At 40.8% G+C, this 18,746-nt stretch overlaps 1 protein-coding gene across 2 annotated transcripts in view; it reads right to left on the reverse strand.

Annotated features, from left to right (window-relative positions):
- The window catches only part of OTUD7B (OTU deubiquitinase 7B), a 53,533-nt gene extending 39,504 nt beyond the window's left edge, over nucleotides 1-14,029 (reverse strand). Inside the window, exon 1 of one of the 2 annotated variants that reach the window (XM_032843630.1) lies at nucleotides 13,684-14,029. The gene's annotated coding sequence lies outside the window, so the exon portion shown is untranslated. The remainder of the gene's footprint in view (nucleotides 1-13,683) is intronic. The other variant, XM_032843628.1, reaches the window with a different exon arrangement.
- Between the last annotated feature and the right edge of the window lie 4,717 nt (nucleotides 14,030-18,746).

Consider the following 18,746-nt stretch of genomic DNA (forward strand, 5'->3'; position numbering starts at 1 on the left):
CTCGGGTCACTGTTGCCTCATGAGCCCAACAGTATACTCATTTACTGTCTGAAGATAAGGAAAACCTATGAGAGCTGAAACGGCTTGTGGGTAAACCTCATCATGATGTGCTCTTCAACTTCCCATTTCATTTCCCAGGCATCTTCCTCTGTGTTTTTAACCGCTTGTCTCACCTCCTCTTAAGCAATAAGATATAATAGAGCACTGGCCAAGAGTCAAAAGAATGGGCTCTACACCAAGTTCTACTAACTTAGGAAGTGTGCAAACTTAAACCGGTCATTTCAGTATCACCTGAGAATGTTGGGCTAGACTCAGGGCTCTTGAAAGGTTTCCATCGAAGCATCCCTTTGGAGAGCAGATGCATTAGAAACCAGCCAAACCCAGCTCCTTTACTGCTACAACCCAGATGGAGAACACACGCATTGTTATTATCTACTCTTCCTATAAAGGCAGTTACGAGGGGCGCCTGGGTGGCTCAGTCAGTTAAGCGTCTGCCTTCGGCTCAGGTCATGATCCCAGGGTCCTGGGATCGAGCCCCACACTGGGCTCCCTGCTCAGTGGAGAGCCTGCTTCTCCCTCTCTCTCTGCCTGCCACTCTGCCTACTTGTGCTCTCTGTCAAATAAATAAATAAAATCTTAAAAAAAAAAAAAAGCAGTTACCAAATTCTATTTATTTTTCTTCAAATCACTGGACTCTTCTTTTCTCTACATGACTATCACCCCTGTAGAGACTCCTTCCCCCAGGACTATCATAACTGCTCTACCTGTTCTTCTTCCACTTTACACTGCACAGCTGAAATTCATTTTCCTAAAATACTCATTTACACATAAAGTTCTGTGCTTGCTGATTTTTCACTGTAAGTATAAACCAAATTCCTCTGCCTGAGATTTAAGGCCCTCTCCTATTTACCTAACTCTCCAACTTTATTAATCTTGTTGCTTGTCTACTTTCTCTACCCTCAAAACAAAGCAGGCATAGTTCACTGTTCTCATGCCTTAAATGCTTTCTGAATGCTAACTGTTCTCAGGCCTAGCCCTCTGAACTTACCCAGTCTCTTCTCTTCTCTAAGATCTAGATTAGCCTAAGTATAAAATTTTCCCCTACCCACTCCCTCTAAATGTCTATATAATTCCTGGGGCACCTGGCACGCTCAGTTGGTACACATCATGCGACCCTTGATCTCAGGGTCATGAGTTCAAGCCCCACATAGGTAACAGAGCTTACTTAAAAAAACAAAAACAAAAACAACAACAACAAAAAAAACATGTAATTCTGACAACTGTACTCCTCACTTGACACTTTGTACCCATGACTTCGTATTATTATTCATCTTTTTACGCAAATAATTCAGTCTTCACAACTAATTAAGTTCTTCATGACTTTAACTCTGTATACTGAAGCCTAACTTTTCAGAGAGCAAATATTCAATAAAATGTTTGCTGTTGAGAGTAACTACTACCTTGGACAAGTCAAACTTTCTGGGCCTCATTTTCCTTATCTAGAAAATGATGACAATATGTAAATTTCCCTTCAGTTCTAAAACACTGTATGTATATAGTAGTATATACTAGTATATACTAGATAGTATATACTACTCCATAGTTATATTTGTTTCTCATTATTTCTTTTTTTCTATATATCTATTTATGTATATGTAACTATTTCCCATTTAACACAGAATACAAATTCCCAAGGGGCCAATTCTCCTACTACTTGTTTAGTTTATTTGCTGGGTAGCACTTCCTTAGCATCTCCTTAGAGCATGTTGTCCAAATTCTGGAACACAGCAGGTATTCAGTAGAGAGGAATCAGTCTCAAGCTGGCAGCAAACATCAAGAGAAATTTATGTAGATTATTTTCTTATCTCAATTTCCATAATGAACTAGCATATTACAAAAAACTTCAAAGATGATGTGAGAGAGAAGGAACTTAATGTTGTTAAAACAAGAGGTCACCTTGTGCCAAATAGCTAGGAATTTATTTTAGGCAACCAAAGAAACCAGGATGCAGCAAATATTAAGTCTAACTTTCAAATTCTATTTTCAGAATTCTGAGGAGTTTGAGAAGTTTCTATCCCTAGTCATCAAAAACGGACCAAGTATTCTTCATGTCAGATAATTTTGTCCTTACTGCTGATGGAAATTTTCAGAAAATGAATAGTATAACACTCGGCCAGGTGAGCTCTTTGTTCAAAGAAGATGAAAGCAAACACTCACAAAGGAATTCATAAGAGCAGGTAAGTTTTTAAAATAAATAAGAACTTGCTGTCTAAAATATTTTTGTTAGCAGTGTGATATTTTCCCATTGTCTTTCTCAGTTCTTCACACGAGACTATCTTCACATAAAGACCAAGACTTACTAATACTAAAGGCTCAGAGTTATTAATGATTCAAAAGACAACAGGAGACCAACTCATTTTAAATGACCCTGACTTTTCAAAGAACTATTTTAGAACACAAAACTGCTATTTTCAAAGCTGAATTCTATATATGATGTTTTCCAAACAGGTATGTAGCCTGGATACAAGTTTGATATAATTAAGGTACAAGGGTTAGAAAGACTTCTAAGCCATGTTTTGAAGGATGAGAAGAAACAGCCTCCTTAAATTTTTATACCTATCCCCATTTTCCATTCCTGTTTCCCCAATCCTATTCCACAGTATCTGCTAACTCCCACTATCTCTTTGTTGTTTCACTCTCCACCACCCCCAGCCCCACCCCACACCCCAAGGTCCCCTTAACCTAAGAACTGCTTAGAGAACCATAAAGTAAGAGGCTGGTGCCAGGAGCTAGGGCTCATACCATCTTCCCTGTTAAGCCTCCAAATAAAATCAAGGGTCACAGGTAATTTTCTCTTCCATAGTTTTTCCCCACCACCGATCTCCCTTATCAAGACTTAGAGAGAAGATATGGGGGTGGTAGGAAGTGCGGGCTGGGGGGTTCAATAACTCAAAGAAACTGAATGCTCCTTAAAGCCAACTCAATCCATTATATGCAGCTACTGACAGCAAAAGTTTTCATTACAGGCTTATTTCCCACAGTGTACTCTGGCCTACAATCCTTACACAGTTCCAACAACCTTCTCCAGTATCTACTAAATATGTGCTGAGAAATACAAACATTTTACAGAAAACTTGAAGCTTAAGATAACTACAAAAGAAAACTGGTTACAAATTAAAGTTCAGAAATGCATTTTAGAATTATAAATGGATTTTGGATTATCCACCTTGAAAAGGTCCATGATAATGTTCTATAGAACACCAAGAGAAAATCAAGACTAGATGTATATGGTTTAACCATACAAAACTGCAAATACAAAAGTATTTGACTGCTTTTGCCTACAAAACTGCAATTTCATATAGTTCCACTTAATATTTAATTTCTATTTGGCAAATGAGGGAAGAGCTTCTGTGAGGCCAAAATGAGGTTATATTGGGACTGTACCTTCTAGAATGAAAAGCTTCAAAATATTCTGCTGAAATACAATCTGGTTTCAATAAAAAAAGCAAGTGTTAAACATATACATACATATATACATACATATGTACAAATGTGTCTATTAGGCTTTCTTCTTTAGGCACCAAAGAATTCCTGGTTCCCAGCAGTGTTTATGAAGTGAACAGAGAGGCTGCTTTGTCTCAACACCAGTATCCCATCTCCAGTGAGGGTGTCAAGACCTTGATGACAACAGCAGAATTTGATAGCTAGTGAAATGAGTCTGGCCACAGGAGAACAGTGCCTCACAAATGCCATCAGGATCAATTCCCAGGAGTTTCCTCATTGGATGATATCACCAATCAATTCCCATTTCATTTCTCAGGGAATGTTTGCTCATCTCTTGCAAGAAGTTAGTCTTGACTATTCTCGACAATTATGTGCATTTTATTTAATTTTCATTGCTGAATGTTTCTTTATAACTCTATTTTAATGGGGCCATTATCATGCTCATAATTAACAGTTCATCAGTGCAAAGGATTTTTATTTTTTAATTCATTAATTAACCATTTAGTCACTAATAGTGACTAAATGCCTACCATGTATAAGTTACTGTGGCAAGCCCCAGGAGAGACACAGAAGATAAAAGAAATTCCAGGAGCTCATAGTGTAGTAGAAATGGCATCCGAAGAGCACAAATAACAAAAACACAAAAATATACAACTACAAACAGACAAGTATGAATAAAATGATAGAATTCAGAAGTGGGAAAGATCACATCCTGTTGGAGAAAAAAAAAATCAGCAAAGTTTTTATAGACAATATGACTTAAACGGGGACTTTGATAGGTAGGATATTTTTTAACAGGACAAGTGAAAAGGGCAATGGAGGTAAGAGGCTTAAAGATTAGATGATTAAGTAAATTAGATCTACATGAAGACACATCTGAAAAACAATGTTGAGGAAAAAACTGCTAAAGGATACATACAATACAATTCTGTTTATGTAAGATTTCAAAACTATATGTTGTTTGTGTATACATAATATGTTAAAAAAAAAAGTATAAAACATGAAATTGAATGACAGATAGTAAATCAGACCAGTAGTCATTTCCCAAGAAAGAGGAAAGGGGAAAGGAAGCATAGTAGGACCTAGCTATATTTACCATTCTATCTTAAACAGAGTTAGAGATCTAAGACAAGTATGACAAAATGTTAATATCCATTAAATTTGGGTTATGTGCTCAAAATGTTGGGATTTTTTCTCCCCTGGACTTTTCTAAATATTCAAAATATCTTATTATTCAAAATTTTAAAATTAAGAAAGGGCCAGGTGAAGAGAAAAATAGTGGAATCACTAACCCAAAAATAATAGTCAGGAGGAGCAAGATGGTTCCCCCAAACTTTCAGGGAACACTTGGGTGCACTCTGAGTGCACTCAGAGAGTGCACAGAGGGTACTCAGAACAGGGTGGGGTGAAGGCTGACAGATACGGACAAGAAATAAGTTCTTATTGCCATCCTAAATCAGATATCTGAGGGGAGTGACAACCACGATCCCACACAACATAAATACCAGTGTAACCAAGTCATTTCCCCCCACCTCCCCCAAAAAAGCCAAGGAAACCTCCAGATACATAGGAATTCTGATAAAGACTCACTGTGAGTAGTTATTCCGTGCCTCCTCTCTCCCCTCCTCTCCCCAAAACACTCACAAACAAAAACAAAATGTACCCTTGCCCACTTGAGAAAGAATTAGGAATTGGCAATTCTGCTAAAGTGGATAGTTTCCAAACCAAGGCCCGTCTCTGGAAAAGATGTGGACAGAGCCCAGAGCAAAGAGTAAAGAAATCATAACTCAGCTAAGTTTGAGGAAGACTTATCAGTGAAAGGTACCCATCCCAGGGCGCCTGGGTCACTTAGGGGGTTAAGCCTCTGCCTTCAGCTCAGGTCATGGTCTCAGGGTCCTGGGATCAGGCCCCATCCGGCTTTCTGCTCAGCGGGCAGCCTACTTCCCTCTCTCTCTGCCTACCTCTCTGCCTACTTGTGATCTCTCTCTCTGTCAAATAAATAAATAAAATCTTAAAAAAAAAAAAAAAGAAAAGAAAGAAAGGTACCCATCCTTCCACATCCCCTTGTGTCCCAACTTTCCCCAGGGGAGTCTAAGAATCTCTAAGATATCCTTCTATCCTGTCCTGTTCTTCTCCAGCAAAATGACTAAAACATAAAACGCAAGTTTAAAGTTAGCACTTCAAATCCAAACAATTTCCCTTCACGAAAACCCAATGAAGGGGCACCTGGCTGGCTCAGTCGGTAGAACATGCAACTCTTGATCTAGGTGTCATGAGTTCAGGCCCCAGGTTGGGCCAAGCGCTTGCTTTTAAAAAAAAAAAAAAAAAAAATATATATATATATATATATATATATATCTCCAATAAAATTAAAAACACAGGAAAGGAAGACTTAGAATACAAGTGTAATAAACAAATCTTGTTTTTTAAGATAAATATCCTTTTTGTGGATAAACAATTTATTTCTTCTACCAAAGTTTCACTGGCACAATTCTGCACATTCAGTAAAACAAATACCTTGACATTCTTCTACATCCGCATCATTAAAGATGAATAATCCTAACATCCTATTCACTCCCCCTACAGGGCACCCAACTGCCTCAGCTCAAAAGCCCTATTCCCTGAGGTACTCTCAGGGCAGATCTTCCTCATTCAGACCCGGGAAAAAGCCACCATTCACTTCGGACTGGTAAAAACAACAATGGGATGGAATGTCTTCTAGCACAATGCGGTGTAGCAGGCTGTAACAAACACTGGAATGGGACATGAGAGGATCAGCAAGGTGAAACGATATTTATTAACCTCCAACCACATTATAGCCACTGGAAATGGAATTCCAGACCAAGCTATCACAAAACTACTTCTGTGACCCTGAGTAAATGTCCTCTGAAAATGAATGGGAGACTAAAACAGTCCCTATAGTTCTCTGATTCCATGAGTCTGCAAACAACAGCACTCAATAAGAACTGTTACTCTTAAGCATAATAAAGGTACTTAAAAAGGCTTTTGCTCTGTTCCTCTCCAACGTATGCCCTACACCACTGACGAAATAATCTTTCTACAACGTGAAACTTAATTCTCAACTTGATGCTTAAAAACCCTGAAATGCTCATCATACTGGAGCACAAGCTAAAGCTGTCCATGATCAGCCTTAACTACTTCTCCAGCCTTATCCCTGCCCTCCAACCCTGTCCTCCAGCCACAATCATTACTTAAAAGTTACCTGAAGAAGTCTGGCTGTTTTGTTCCTTTAAGCTTTTATTCATGTTGTTTTCTCAGCCTGGAGTGTACTTCTCCCTGTCTTCTGTAGGGTACACCCTTAACTCATCTTTCAAGACTCATCTCAAATGTCATCTCTTCTCGGAGGCACTTTCCAACCTCTGCATGCCCAAAGCAGAACTGACCTTTAGGCCCCTACCATCCCCCCTACATACTTCTATGGCAACAACAGCCACACTTCATGACATCTATATATTTATGCATCTGTCTCCTCCCCCTGGGCCCATAACTCCCTGTAGGTAGAGACCTTGTCTGACTCATCTGTTTCCTCAGTGCCTATGACAGAAAGAGACATTCAAGGGATGTTTGATGGCACTGGGAGGAAAGAAACAGAAAACGAGAAAGGACAAAGAAGAAGTCAATTAAGATGGCCCGAAGACTGTAGAATAGTGTCTATCACTCTACCACTATCCCTGGCCTTTTGCTCTTTCCCTAAATTCTAGTCTTCAGAGAGCTTATTCATTCCCTTGGCTACAGCTCCCACATCCATGCTGAGGAGCCACAAAACCGCGCTTCCAAAAATATTAACCTCTGCCTCTACTCTCCACCAGCTTCAGGTTCATCTCTAACTCAGCTTTCTCTTGGGTGTTTCATTCCTACTTCACATCCAATACCTTTCAAACTGAACTCATCAAATGCCCCTAAAAAATGAGGAATCCTTCCTAATTTCCTGATCTTAATGTCTCAGAAACCCAAGCTTAAAATGTTATAGTCATACTTGATGGATCACTCTCCTTCATCGGCTACATCCAGTCGTCACTGACTTTAATTTTTACTTAACAATCTCTTTTTCCCTCTTTCTCTCCTTATCCCAACCCACACCCCAACTCTAGCTCAGGTTTCATCACCTCATACACCCAAGGAGACAATCCCCCTTCCCTCCCGGCCCACCTGTTTTCTACCATCATCATTTTGCTATTACTATCCTCAAAAATTCAGAGTGGTTCACTATTTTCTATAATTTAAAATCTCAATTTATAAGCCTGCCTTTTAAGACCCCTCTAAAACATAGATCCAAACCAACTTAACCAACCTGCTCAGGTCAGTCTCATCACTGCCCCAGGAACACCCAAGCCTAGTCCAGGCTTTTGTTTGATCCTTCTCAGCTCCAAAATGAAATGACTTTGTTGTTGTTGTTATCTGCTTCATCTTTACCCCTTGTACTTCATACAATTTTATTTTTTTAAGATCTGAAGTTACAATTCCTCCGTGATAGCACTCATAACTACCTGAGTGCTCTTGTCCCCAAAGACATACGATATGAGATCTATACTGTGCAATCGATAATATAATTTCTCATTTTCTTTTTTTGGTCTGGCATATTAGAGGTTCAATAGGTATTCACTCCTTCCTATACTCCTTATTCCCAACTAGACTGTAAACTCCTCAAAGGCACAAAATCATCAGTTTTCCTAATCCTCCACAGTACCTAACATAAAATTGAACTCAACGCAGGTCACCAAAAATAATAGCTCAGTAATTTTTCCTATCCAAAACTATTTCTTAGAGAAATAAAAAGATGAGACATAAACCTAAAAAACACAGTTGAAAATAATCCTGAACTAAACTATATAAATTAAGATTCCTGACTTCCACCTCTGATCTCCACTCAAAAATGCTACAATCTCCTGACTCAAGAGGTAAATAATAATCCTGTGCTCATGACATCATAAGCACATAGTTTGGTAATGACTGTGAGAAGGTAGGGGGTAAGCAGGGATGAAGGAAAGCAAGTCAACTGAAAGAACAAGGTTTGAAGAACAAGCATGTGATCCTGTGTTTATTAAATGTGAACGCTGCTCCTCATTCCTCTTTTTTTTTTTTTTTAATTAGCCATATTTTCAAACAACTTAATTTCAAAAGGAAAAACCTGACAGTTTTTTCAGCAGAGTTACTATCTAGAAGAGCCTCTACAAAGCCCAAGTGCTCTGAAAAAGCCACCTTCATCTTCATCGACGCAACATAACAAAATAGGATTCCTCCAGATACTGTGAGTAAACACTCACTCTGACTATAACACAGACATCATTTATAAATCGCTTAGGCATAAGGCAGACAACCTAAGTGGTCACAATGGACCTGCACAGATTTTGAAAAGAAACTGGTCTTCATTAACATACTCATATAATCCAATCTTAATTATCCATAAATGAATTACCCAATTTACAGGATTTCTGAGGTATAATCTTTAAACCAAGTTTGACTGTTCTTCACCATCAGTATATACCCTCCTCACCATCAGGTAATATAGGCTTAGAAATGCAAATTCATTTCAACATCAATATGATCCTCAAAACATTAAAATAAATCTGGCTTAAGAAAATTATGCGTTTTCAAACCAAGAAATTTTCATATTAAATTCTGAATTACTTATATTACTGTACCCTACAACAGCAGAGATAACTGGAAGTTAATGCCCTTAAAACATGATACTGTCCTTACCATAAGCTCTTGAGGATAAGCCAGCCACAGCCTACAGGCCCACAGTACAATGTGAGACAAGCACAAACAGAGCTCAGCATAGTGAGTAAAGTGTGAAGACAGAAACTTCTACAAGAATCCTCTGTCTCCTGGATGATCCCTTTAGGCCAAGATGGTCTAGAAGAGAAACCGAAGAGTTACAATGTACCGGTGCCTGCCTGACTCCTTGCCCCTGAGTTCCTGGACCAGAAGGCTCAACACTTTTTAAATTCATCCTTTGTTCAAGGACCTACAATGACTCTATTGACCCTTCCATGAACACCCAACAGAATCTGGCCTCTGAGTCCCCTCCACCCTCTTGCCTGCTCTACCCATGACTCGACCACCCACATTCTCTCCAGTCCCTCTCATTTATTACCCCGACAAACACAACTTAGTCATTCATACCACCACTGCACACTGTACATTCTATACTTTTTGCCTGGAAGATCTTTTATTTTCTTTTACTCTTAACACAGAATAGCTATTTCATTTACTTGAATGCTCACACGTATTTCATAGATAAGGATGGACAAGTAAATTGTCCAAGATCATACAGTCCAGATTTGAACCAAGTTCTACCTCCATTGGCCATGCCTCTTTGACTCTAATCCACAGCCTCCAAGTCCATTTCAAATTTTGCTGATTCAGAAATCTTCCCTAATTAATTTCATAGATTCTTTTACTTCTAGTTTTCTAGCCTCTATATATTCCATTTGTAGCACATTAAACTGGTTTTGTTTATATGTTGTGTCCTAAATGTTAAAGCTTGTAACAGTGTGCCTTCCCATTTATATATACCACCTTCCACAACCCCACCCCTGTCCCAAAGGCAAGGACACTTGTCTTTATATCCTTTCTATCTTCCCAAAGCCTGTCACTGGAGCTTGGAGACAGCTTAATCCACAAGAATGCTCAATCATTATTCAGCAAGGATTCCTTACTTAAAAAACAAAAACAAAAACAAAAACAAAACACAGAGGCACCTAGGTAGCTCAGTCAGTTGACCATCTGACTCTTGGTTTCAGCTCAGGTCATGATCTCAGGGTCATGTGTGACCTGTGTGAGACTCTGCACTCGTGTCAGACTCGGCACTCAGTTTGGAGTCGGCTTGAGATTCTCTCTCTCTCCCCCACTGCCATTCCCACTTGTGCTCGTGCTTGCGGGTGCTCTCTCTCTCTCAAATAAATAAATCTTTAAAAAAAAAAAACAACTTTCTTCTCTCATATTAAAAAATCAACTGAGTTCAGGCATTCACACAACTGTCCTGCATCTATATTCCAGTTACACAGATTTTAATTATCTGAATTTATCAGGGGCTGTTGAGAAGATTTCACAGCTCCTAAGTTTCCATAGGGAAGACGCTGCTGAAGCCACAATTCGAAGCACTTTCTCAAAATTTTTCCTTGATGGGATGAATGTTTGGGTAAAAGAGGGAGCCTCACAAGGACCTGCCAGGATCCTTGGCATGCTTAAGCATGCTTGAGAAGCTCGAAAACTTTACAACTGGCCCACAGTGCCCCCGTATCAATCCGAAATTTTATTTTTAATACTATTACTCCATCATATGGTTATATATATTGAATCTTGAAACCCCAAACAACGATTTCTGAGAAATGGGAATAGTGACAGACTATTAGGCTGCCCTAGGCTTATTCCTACTTATTCAACTGCTTCAATTCCCACTCCACCAGCCACCAAATAATAAATGTAAGAGGAAGTTTATATAAACAGACATAAGTATACTTTCCTCCTGGGGACACTTTTCTTTTCTTATACTCTTAACAAAGAATAACTATTTCATTTGCTTGAATGCTCATACATATTTTATAAATAAGGATGGAGAAGTAAATTGTCCAAGGTCACATAGTAAATGCCATAATCAAGATTTGAACCAAGGTCTATCTAACTTCATAGGTCATGCCTCTTTATGACTCTAATCCACAGCCTCCAATTCCATTTCAAATTCTGCTGATTCCAAAATCTTCCCTAATTTATCTCATTGATATAACTAGAATTTCCCAGACATCACTAATATCAGCATCAACCAGGGCACCTGGGTGGCTCAGTGGGTTAAAGCCTCTGCCTTTGGCTCAGGTCATGATCCCAGGGTCTTGGGATCGAGTCCCACATCGGGCTCTCTGCTCAGCGGGGAGCCTGCTTCCTTCTCTCTCTCTCTCTCTCTCTCTCTCTGCCTGCCTTCTCTGCCTACTTGTGATCTTTGTCTGTCAAATAAATAAAATCTTAAAAAAGAAAAATCAGCATCAACCGACTCAGAAATTAAAACAATTATTAATAGTCAACAGACTCAGGGAAGATGATTCTGATTTTTAAAAATTTGATCTTGCCCTCCAAATTAAATCTTTTTTCAACAGGGGTCCCCAGAAGTAGGAGATTAAGGAAGTATTTCCACGTTGTTGGTGACCTAACTCCACCAAGTCCAACTAAAATTACCATTCATTACTGTCAGCCTGCCTTATACAAGTCAGCAGACAGCCCTTTCCCTGCCAAAGGTTTACATTTTTTTTTTCCACAAGGGAGTCTCTGGCATTGAAATGCCAGAAAAGAAATGAAAGGGATAAGTCAAATCAGGCAACAACAAAAAATTAGTAATAGTTTGGGAATTATCTTCCTTCCATCTTTCCTTCCTGCTTGAATGCTTAATGCCCAAAGTGGATATCTGTTCAATTCTAAATTATTCATGTTAATGGATAATTATCGGCAGAAAGGTGCTGATAATCCGAAATGGAAAAAAAATTGAAAGATAATCTATTCCAGTTTTGGAAGATCTTTTCAGCATATTTACCTTCTCAATTACTCCCAGCATGAGCTAATATTTGTATTCATTTGCAATCACTAAGTACATAGTAACTGGCCACTTACTCAGGGAGGTGCTCTGAAGCATGCCGGGTAGCTAGTGGAAATTAGAACAAGACTGGCATTCACACTCCAGATGAGCAACATCAATTTCATTTATTTTACAGTTCTGTTCAGCCTTCAAAATATCAATAGACTAGCACAGCAGGTTGGTTCCTAAACTTTAAAAAGAACTGTTCAGAAAAACAATGAGGACAAAGAGTATAATTGTTTGCCTATAATGTATTCATTTGTAAATTATGCACAGCAAACGTTTAATTATAAGTTCTCCCTAGTCACCCAGTATGTTCCTGCTGTCTTCTCCACCGCACCAGAAATGCAGTCTCGTTCACTAGGAAAGAAATTTTCTAAATGTTTTTTAAAAACTTAGGATTTGCTATCTTTTTGGACTAGCCTCACGACTACCTCTTCTTGCCCTTTTCCACCTTTGAAACAGATTTTGAAAGACAAAGGGATCCAACCTCCTCAAGGACCTCCTAAACATATAGTAGGACTGAAAAATTACCAACTTCTGGTTGTTCTAAAAAGCATTTTACATAGTTATAAAAATATGAGGAAAATAACAAATTCTGCTAATTCTTGCTTTTGCATTTACGAAAAGGAAACACCCTGAAGAGTGTGGGGGAGACTCTCTTACATATAATTTCACCAGTCCACTTCTTCCAATTTAATTTCCTATCCGTTTTGTGCCCAGAGGAACCACCCAGGTTAGACAGACTACCTAGTCGAGGGAGAGGGAGCGGTGGGGAGGGAGACGGAGAAAGACTGAGACTCAGGGAGCCTCAGAGACTCGGAGCTCTAGTCCTTGTGAGCCGACAAGCTAAAAATACGCCGGCCCAGTAAACAAATCCCATTCCATCCCGACCGGAGCCACACCGTTAACCTAGTAATTATGAGAAGAGGAGTGAGATCACGCAGCCCCCGGCTTACTCATCATCAGCTTCTAAAGTTTCCATCGGCTCATGGCAACTTTTCTTTTTTCTAAAGTTCATAAGCCTGCCCTAGAATCAATCGATCTCTCTCTCTCTCTCTCTCTCACACACACACACACACACACACACACACTTCTTTTTCGCTCCCTTCCTCCATTACTGGACGCACCTCAGTTTGGCTATCTACAGGGGAGAACAAGCTTGTTTTCTTTTCGTTGCACTTTTATACTCAGACTTTTATGAACTTTATCCTACTACAGGGATAGGACAGGGGGTCCGCACACTCTTAACCACCTTAAAACTCCACCATCCCTCCCCGAAAGTCTCGCTGACAAGGGGGCGACCGTCCAAACTGCCCAGCACAGCTTAGGAAGAGAAGCCAGGAACCGGGGTGGGAGCGAGGAACACGGGACGCAGGTGAAAGGGAGAAGTAACGGGGAAAAGGTTGGGACGAAGCAAGGCACAGTCGGGGCGAGGAGGGGGTGCCGGGAGGCGGTGGCTCCGGGTGAAATATAATCAGAAAGGAGAAGGGGGACAGTGGAGATCAGAGGGTCGGAGTTTGGGAGTCTGAAGAGACGGGAGGGGCGGGAGCAGACGGGGAGGAGGGTGACAGGGCAGGGGGCTCCGTTACCCTCGCGGCTCCCGGGGCAAGGCCCTAGGCCGGGGCGGAGCGCGGGGCCCGGCCGCCTCTCCTCATTCCTCGGCTGTGACCCCGGGGTCCGGCTGGCCCCTCCCCCGACGACGATGGAGGCGGAGGCGGAGGCGGTGGCGGAGACTGCGACCGCGGCTGTTGCTCCGCACAGGATCAGGAGCTGGAGCCAGACGGCACTGATCAGGACTGGCCTCCCCCAGTGGTTTTTTGCCTGCTCCACACCCCGTCGACACTCCGACTCCGGCGGCTGGTTCAGGATCGGTGGCTTTCGGCCGTCCGGCCGGAAACTAGCGCCAGTTTCCGGCCGGAGCGGGTTGGTGGTGACACCCAAGCCGCCCCCCAGGCCTCCTCCTACCCGGCCCCGCCCCGCCCCGCCCCGCCCCATGGCAGCCCCGCCTTTAGCGCCGCTCCCCTGGCTCTGGCCAGTTTGGCGCCTGCCCCGCGCGTGACCCCGTGTTTTCCTGGCCGGTGTTCTTGAGGCCTCTGATCTGGAGAGTTCTTGAAGCGGAGCTGGAGGGGTCCAGAGGTGGCTCTTGAGACTTTGGGGCAGAGTCAGTTGGATACAGCCCTTTGGGAAGATGCAGAAAGAGGCGGGTAGTTCTGGAAAAGTGAGAAGGGTGAAAATACTTTCGAACTAGAAGACTGAAATTCTAGTTACTCTTCGCGGTCATTCTGGACTGACCAGAGGAAAATTAACAGTGCTTCTAACAGACCAAGTCTCCACCCAGTTTTGCAGTCGTCTTCCAACACACGTGAAGTGAACATACCCTTCTCTTTTAACACTCAGTACTTACTTACTTGCACAATGTTGACATGTATGCCTCAGCCCAATAGAAAAAAGTTAAGTATCGCTGTTTTATTAGTGCGTTTTAACAGCATCACAGCATAATTCAATTCAAATATTTCTTGAATCCCTACTATGTGCAAGGTACTGTGCTCATTTATACTGGGGACACAGAAATGAATAAGACATAATTCCAGGCATCAAGGATCTTACACTTTAGGGGCGCCTGGGTGGCTCAGTGGGTTAAAGCCTCTGCCTTCGGCTCAGGTCATGGTCTCAGGGTCCTGGAATCGAGCCCCAAGTTGGGCGCTCTGCTCAGCAGGGAGCCTGCTTCCCCCTCTCTCTCTCTGCCTGCCTCTCTGCCTTCTTGTGCGCGCTCTCTCTCTCTCTGTCAAATAAATTAATCTAAAAAATCTTTAAAAAAAAAAAAGGATCTTACACTTTAGTAAAATACGTGAAACTATATTATATAACACAGCTCACATATGTGCTCTGTGAGGAACAATGGGCTAGGGCATAAACTTCAGCATATAGCAGACCTTCCATATTTATTGAATAAACAAATAAATATTAGGAGAATGTGAACTAAGAAGAGCCATTTAATCAATACCTCTTTGTGACAAACACAAAATGGGGCCAGCCCTTGCTATAACTTTACCAAAGAAATCCTAAATTTTAATTTAGATTTCTAGCATCGTGGCACCTGATCTGCGTATTCAAAATGTTTATTGTCTAAATTGTGCCCATTAGGCCTCCTTAAGAACGAATACTGTACCACAGTCAACTTTTCCCCTTAATACTTCCTGAGATCCTTAGTCTGTAAATGGCAAGGGTGGAGCATAGACATTTTGGAATTACCCAGCTCAGGACTAGAAAATGGACGTCTGAAACAGGAAACTGCCTAGACGGGCAGCTATATCTCCTGGGGACACCCAAGGTTTAGAGTTGATTTAGGGCCGTGCCAAGGCCAAGAAGGTCAGAGTGTCTTGCAGGAGGCACACCCAGGACCAACAGCACAAGTTGGCAAGCAGAGCCATTTGGCCTGGGCTTCAGCTATGGGGGGACTGCAAATTTGGGCTACTGTTCCATGGCAAATTTGAGGAAGAGGGTAGAATAAGACTTGGTCATCTAAGTTGGTTCTAAGTGAATTCCATTGATCACAACCATCCCTTGCTAGTTAAATCTGAGGTAGGAGGACAGGTCCACAGATGAGGAGCCTCAAAAATCTATATTTTCTTGTTTCACCAAAGCCCTCCCAGGACGAGGTAATGCTGATCTGTTGACTATGTCTTTCCAGTCTTAACTCCACTACCACCACCTTATTAGAACCAGGTACAGAGTTCAAAGACACTCTCCAGCCTCATTATTACAAGGCAGACTTTTACTTTTGGCAGTGACCACAAAAAGTTTCCATATTTGAAAGCAGGGCCAAACTCAATTAAGTAACCACAAATTTACAGGCTTGCCTGGAAATTTAGGGGCCAGGAAGTGATGGGGTTGCAGTTGCTTTGTGCCTGTTTCTTGCTCTGACCATCCATCACTCATTGTTGTTTGTGCAATTGCTCAATGGGCCGCTTGTTTTGGGTCAGCCCAGGCTATGTGGGTAGCAGTGTGGTCAGCCAGGCTGGGAGCCAAGCCACCTGGATTCTGGTCCCAGCTCAGCCACCCCCTAAGCCATTAAGTGACTCCCTTCCTATTCCTATGTGTCAATTTCTCTGCCTAGAAACTGGGGACCTCTTCTGTAGTGATCTGTAGCCGTTTGGGCTGTCACAGTGCTGAATGTTCAGAAGCAGATGTCTGATGTCGTTGTCAGCTGCCAGAACACAGCTGATTATTTTTTGCTGCCAGGTAAAAGAATAGTTTAAAAAAAAAAAAAAAAGAAAGAAAGAGAGCAGCAGAGAAAATTCTACAAGTGTACCAGCCACATACCCTCATCTGCCATTCAGTACTAAGTTCTCTTCCAACCTAAGGCCTGTTTTTGTTTACTCATCTTAGCAATTCGAAGGGATGCTCCAAGGAGTTCCCTGAACTTCCACTTCACTTTAAGCAAGAGCAGAAAAAACAGAAAAACTAAAAGGAGCATTGCACCAGAAAAACTAAAAGGAGCGACTATTTCAATACTAGCTAATGGATAGAGTGGGGGAAATGTTCAGAGAAAGCTATTTTGCAGCTAACCAGGAAAAAAAAAGAAAAAAAAGCAATTGTTTGCATTTATATGCTCTTGTGGTAGGACAGAACACCAAACCAAAATAACTTCCTTTCCACTACCACCACTATAATTAAAACCAGTGGTCCGGTGGAGTTTCAAAACAGCATATTGTATGTGCCTAACAATCTCAGACTGACTGAGAATTTGGGAGACTGAAAACCAGGAATCTAAATATTTTTAAAATACACACAGTTCTGGGCACCTGGGTGGCTCAGTCAGTTGAGCATCCAGCTCTGAATTTTTGCTCAGGTCGTGATCTCAAGGTTGTGGGATGGAGCCCCACATCTGGCTCTGCTCAGCAGGGCATCTGCTTGAGATTCTGTTCCTCTCCCTGTTTCTGCCCCCCTCTCTCTCTCTTCTCTCAAATAAGTAAACTCTCTCTCATGCTCTCTCTCTCTTCTCTCAAATAAGTAAACCTTTAATAATAAGTAAATAAATAAATATATCCACAGTTCTTTTTCTTTTCTAGGTATAATTGTCATACCACATTGTATCAGCTTTGGTTGTACAGCATAATGAGTCAGTATTTGTGTATATTGTGAAATGATCACCACAATAAAGCTAGTAGACATCCATTATCATAGTTACAATTTTTTCTTGTGATGAGAACTTTTAAGACTTACTCTCTTAACTTTAGAATATGCAATACAGTAGTATTATTAACTGTAGTTGCCATCCTTTGCATTACTTCCCCAGGACTTACTTATTTTATAACTGCAAGTTTGTATCTTTTGACCCCTTTCACTGGTTGCCCACCCCCACCCCACTCCTCTCCTCTGGCAACCACCAATCTGTTCTCTGTATCTACGAGCTCAAGCTCAGCCTTTTTGTTTTGTTGCTTTGTTTTGTTTGTTTGGGTTTGTCTGTTGTCGTTTTTGTTTTGTTTTTTTTAGATTTCACATATTAGTGAAATCATACAGTATCTCTCTTTGTCTGACTTATTTCACTTAGCATAATACCCTCAAAGTCCATCTATGTTGTCACAAATGGCAAGATTCCATGTTTTTATGGCTGAATAATGTTCCTATATATATGTTATATATATAAAACATGTTTGTGTATGTATATATATATATATATGAATGTCGATATACCACAATTTCTTTATCCATTCAGCTATCGATGGATACTTGGGCTGTTTCCATGTCTTGGTTATGGTAAATAATGCTGCAGTGAACATGGGGTGCGTATATCTTTTTGAATTAGTGTTTTCATTTTCTTTGGATAAATACCCAAAAATAGAATTGCTGGATCATCTGATAGTTCTATTTATAATTCTTAAAGGAAACTCTATCCTGTTTTCCATATTGGCTCCACCAATTCAAATTCCTACTAACAGTGCACAAGGGTTCCATTTTCTCCACATCCTCGCCAACACTTGTTATTTCTTCTTTTTGATGATGACCACCATAACGTGTGTGAGGGATAGTTCATTGTGGTTTCGATTTGCATTTCCCTCATGATTACTCATGTTGAGCACTTATTCATGTGTCTGGGGGCCATCTGCATGTCTTCTTTGGAAAAAATGTTCAAATCCTCTGCCCATTTATTAATCAGATTGGTTTTTTGCTATTAAATTGTATAAGTTTATCATGTATTTTGGACATTAACCCGTTATTGGATAGATGACTTTGATTTCTTTTGCTCTTTGCATAAGTTTTTAGTTTGATGTAGTCCCTCTTGTTTACTTTTGCTTTTGGTGCCTTTGCTTTTGGACTCAGCCAAAAAAATCAAGACAGATGTCACCTATGTTTTCTTGTAGGAGTTTTATGGTTTCAGGTCTTAAATTCAAGTCCTTACCCCATTTTGAGTTTATTTGTGTGTGTGGTGTAAGATATTTTGTGTATTGTAGTTTAGCTTCATCCTTTTGCACGTGGCTGTACAGCTTTCCCAACATTTATTGAAGAGACTCTCCTTGCCCCCGCTGCATGTCATAGAATACGTGGGTGTCTTTCTGGGCTCACTATTGTGTTGCATTGATCTATGTGTCTGGTTTTATGTCAATATCTTACTTTTTTATTATAATAGTTTTGTAATATAGTTTGAAGT

This window comes from Lontra canadensis, unplaced genomic scaffold (assembly GCF_010015895.1).
Source record: "Lontra canadensis isolate GAN:19392208 unplaced genomic scaffold, GSC_riverotter_1.0 scaffold142, whole genome shotgun sequence".
NCBI classification, from domain to species: Eukaryota; Metazoa; Chordata; class Mammalia; order Carnivora; family Mustelidae; genus Lontra; species Lontra canadensis.